Source organism: Echinops telfairi, unplaced genomic scaffold, assembly GCF_000313985.2.
Source record: "Echinops telfairi isolate 266 unplaced genomic scaffold, ASM31398v2 ScPeMD7_7;HRSCAF=31, whole genome shotgun sequence".
NCBI classification, from domain to species: domain Eukaryota; kingdom Metazoa; phylum Chordata; class Mammalia; order Afrosoricida; family Tenrecidae; genus Echinops; species Echinops telfairi.
The window spans coordinates 28077760-28082142 of record NW_022103904.1 but is presented as its reverse complement, the minus strand read 5'-3'; the positions used below and the strand labels follow the sequence as shown (position 1 = coordinate 28082142).

Genomic DNA, 4383 nt, shown 5'->3' with positions numbered 1-4383 from the left:
GGAGAGGGGCAGGAGCTAGCCCTTTTTTTTAATGTTTACTTATTCTTCATATTGAAGCAAGTACTATTGTTACCATTTGCAAATGAGGAAGCCAAAGCATCGTGACATTTGGAAACTCAGTTTGTAAATTATCAAGATGGGATTTAAGCTAGGCCTTCTGCTCCAGAGACCACACACCAAGCCAAAACGATACACAGTCTAGGATTTATCCGTGGATACTGTTCAATAGGTTGAGAAAAAAAAAGAGGTACAAAGGTCAAGACAAGTTGCCTGTTTATCTGCAGGTGGTTTTGGTATAAAGTGGTCTCTGGCCCTCAGCTGCTGAGCTAACATGTTAATCAAGAATTACCTAATATCATGTTTAATGACTTCGTCCTCAGAGTAGCTCATGCTCATTTCATCAGACTAATGAAAACAGGGAAGCCTTCACATTAGAACAATTTTTGAGCAGCAGTTCTGGGAACCAAAGTTCTGACAAAAATTAGCAGCCTAGTACAAAACCTTGCCACCACTAAGGCTCTTTGCAAGTAAACCCCAAAGAAACACTGGTGGCACTGTCAAGTAAGCATTGGACTGCTAACTGCAAAGTCTTGGTTTCAAACCCACCAGCTGCTCCACAGGAGAAATTTGATGAGACCATAAAGATTTACAATGTTGGAAACTCTATAAAGGGTCACTTTGATTCAGAATCAACTTGATGGTACTGAGTTAGTCACACTCTAAGACTGCAACAGCAGTTCTTTCAAGTGCACAATAAAGAGATGGGGTTAAGTCATCCCTCTTCTGAAGAAATTGACAATCCGGGGATTAAACTTGTGGTCATTAGATTTATATTTGGTTAATTAAATAATTAGTTTTATTGGCATATATGTCATATATCATAATTTAATCATTCAATCATAGTAAGAGGAATTGTGAAATCATTATGACAATGATTTTCAGAACATTTTTTTCTCATACTCATTGTTGTTACCTCCACGTTTCCATCCAACATTCCCTGCCATTCCCATTCTTATCTCTAGAGATCTACCTATCCTAGATTTCATATACAGAAAATCATAAAAAAACAAACAGGAAGCAAACAACCAAAGAAAACAAAAACAAAAAAACCCCACAACAATGACTAGACAAAACATGGGAAAACTTCAATCAAAAAGCAAGCAGAAAATATTAAAAACAGAAACAACTTTAAAATGGGTCAAAAGGGAGATAAATGATAAGGTGTTACATTTTAACCTAACCACATCTGCCATACTTGACTGTAAAATGCTCTCTGTTTGATAGAAGGCTAGTCATATATCCTTGGACTATGGCCAAAGGCTTAATCCATGTGAGGATCCTACAAACGGATATTAGGCTTCCACTGTCATCTTCTGCAAATTGGGTGTTCACAATTTAAGCTCTGATACCATTTCCTCCTTCAGATTTGGATTTTATTATTTATAATCCTTAAATCACACAGGTTAGTGTGTTTCTTCTGTGTAGACTTAGTAGACACCTCACTTAGATGGCTGCTTGATTGAAGACAAGCTTTTAAGACCCCAGACACTATTCTTGCTGATAACCAAGCACCATCTGGTTTCTTTACTACCCTTTGCTATAGCACCCAGATCTTTAGTAATCACTTCATAAGTGCAAGTATCAAGTAGAGCCATGTCATAGAACTTAGATTGGGACTAGAATTAAGTGGGATTTTAAACTCCATCCATCTATGTATGGTTTATACATGTCTCTTGGTTCACTTTTGAAACATCATTATCATTGTATAATAGAAAGCATTATCAATCATTCCCTTGGGGCACAATAAGGTGATCCTATTGATAGTATCCTTAATTTAGCCCATGGTATAGAGTTTAAAGCACTGTTGAAAAAGGAAATTATACATGCAGGCTTTTCAGACTGCAATACATGAATTGCTGACTTGTATAGATTAATTTCTGAAGTGAGTGTACATTATTTATGCAAATAATGGGGTTGGTGATAGGGCAAAACTTTCAAAGCACTCTTTCACCAAGTCAGAACTATACCTACCAGACTAATATATGTCAGAAGAAAGCAAGGAGGGCATTAAAACAGTGAATATATGGTAGTCCCATTTACTGGGCACCCTCAAAGGAAGAGATCTGAACCAAAGTCCAACGAATACCAATTCCATAATCTTGGTGTAGAAGTCATCTTCTTCTCACACGAAAACATCCAAGGGAGTAAGTCGGTTCCTTAAATGTGCTACAGGTGAGTTCGAGGTAAAGCCCCGTTTGATTAGTGGGGCTGGCACACGGAATCTTTCTGGTGCAGTATGAAAGCTGTTGTGCACTTCAAAAGTACAGAGTCTAAATTCCCAGTAGTCTATAACACATGGCACATAACACATCAAGGTCTAGACAAGCTAGGTCAAAAGCGTCCAGTTAAGAACAGACTACCAGGTGTATTCTCCCCTTGAGTTCTATACAAGTATTATTCAGCGTTTTTCCCCTCATGCGAGGTTGTTCCACCAGTTTGCCCACCAACAGAAATGTAATAGCTTATCAGACACGCCCCCTTTCACTCTATTGACTTAAAATCTCAGTAAGTTTCACTTAACATTGAAAGGGGTAATTATTAGGAAATCAACATTATGAAATGTTATTACAATTATAATTTTCAAAAAGCAAACTTCAAATAAAAATCTGTAGAGTTGTTTTTAATATTGGGGAAAATCTTATATTCTAATAGTATTGTATTTCAGATACTTTTATGGCTGTTTTATAAAAGTTCATACTGTAATCTTTATCACCTAAATTGGAACCATTGCCTAATAATTAAGCCCTAATGAGTTTTCACTAAACAACAGCCAAAGGAGAAAGATGTGATTTCTACTTCCATAAAGATTTACAGTCTTGGAAACCCAGAGTCAGTTCTACTCTAATCCTATAAAGTCCCTAGGAGTCAGAGTTGATGGCAGGAATCATGAGTGCAATCAACAATCACAAAAGAAGCAAGTGCTAAATATTGAATTACTGAAAGCTACTCTGAATATTAAAGAAATTCAGTACTGTGTAATCTAGTACCCTTGTTTTACACTGTATGTTAAAATGTTGTATTTTAATGCTTCTAATTCATAATTGTCCAACTTTAGAAAAAAAAATTCATTCCCAAATAAAACTCATCACACATTGTTTCCAATGATTCAGCTGCGGGCTTATACCACAATAAATTGCTCACCTAGAGTTAGTAATTTTCTTAATGGGATGATCATCTAATGCTTTATAGAGTCAAGTGAATTACAGATTTTAACTGAGAATATCCTAATTTAAGTGGCTTTTATGTCAACAGAGTATTCAGCTATCAATCAAGAAATATTTATTTGACTAATTACTGTTTAGTTAGTTAAAAATAAATTTAGACATGCTCTCTCCTCTTAACACGTAATTTAGTTAGCTTCCTGTGCACAGCAGACCGTAAAACTGTTGGTACACAAAATAGTAATTATATTAGAGCTACATAGAATGGTATGGTATAAATTGTTATACAATCTTCTAAGTCACTATTTCCGTGCTTACTTTTGGTCAAACACATGTTGTGTACTTTTTTATTATTCAAACAAGCTCCTGGGGGAGTGGCATGTCAGAAGACTCAAAAATGTCTGTCCTTGTGACAAGTGGGTGGGACAAGGAAAACATGTCAACAGCATAATAGAGTAAGACGTGATGGGAAAACATGCTCAGAGTAGGATTGCCCGCCTGGGGTGCAGCTTCCTTCGCCAAGGTTGGCCTTGTCCAGAGGGAAGCCGTCCTTTGAACCCTCGTGTCCTTCAAGGCCTGGTGGCGCAGTGGTTGCGCACGGGGCTGTTTGAAACCGAGCAGCTCCGCCCGAGGAAGACCGGCTTTTCTTCTATTCTGTGCACAGTTCCAGTCGGAAACCCACAGCGGGGCGCTGGCAGTCAGCACTGAGTCTGGTCTCTCCGTGGTCAAGGCCTTGCTGTCCGTTGGCGACTCTTCTCTTCCATTCCCTGGGAACTTTCTGGACATAATGCCTACCGTTAAGGAGTTGGCTGGTGTTGAGGCCGACGCCCGAGCCTCTGGTCCAAGCGAGCAGCCCCTCACAACAGGCCCGTGGCTTCCGGTAATGACCACTTCCGGTTCGTGGTAACATGTCCACGAACCTGTTTCTTCATCTAGAAAGCCAAGCTGAGATGAAAAGTGTTCATGTCATCAAAATCTTCATATAGTGCCAGGTAGAGCGGCAATTCTTCTATCGAGCACAGAAGAGCAAAACGGGAGAAAAATGGGGACCAATTTCCCACCTGTGCCTCCACTGCGAACTTCCCGTCTCGAGCAATGCAAGACAGGCGCACCTTTCCGGCGAAGGCGACAGGAGGCGTCAGGGAAATGCGGACTCACGGGG

The 4383-nt window shown here is 39.3% G+C and overlaps 1 pseudogene; it reads right to left on the bottom strand.

Moving 5' to 3' along the window:
* The window catches only part of LOC101662641, a 14134-nt pseudogene extending 10127 nt beyond the window's left edge, over positions 1 to 4007 (bottom strand).
* Between the last annotated feature and the right edge of the window lie 376 nt (positions 4008 to 4383).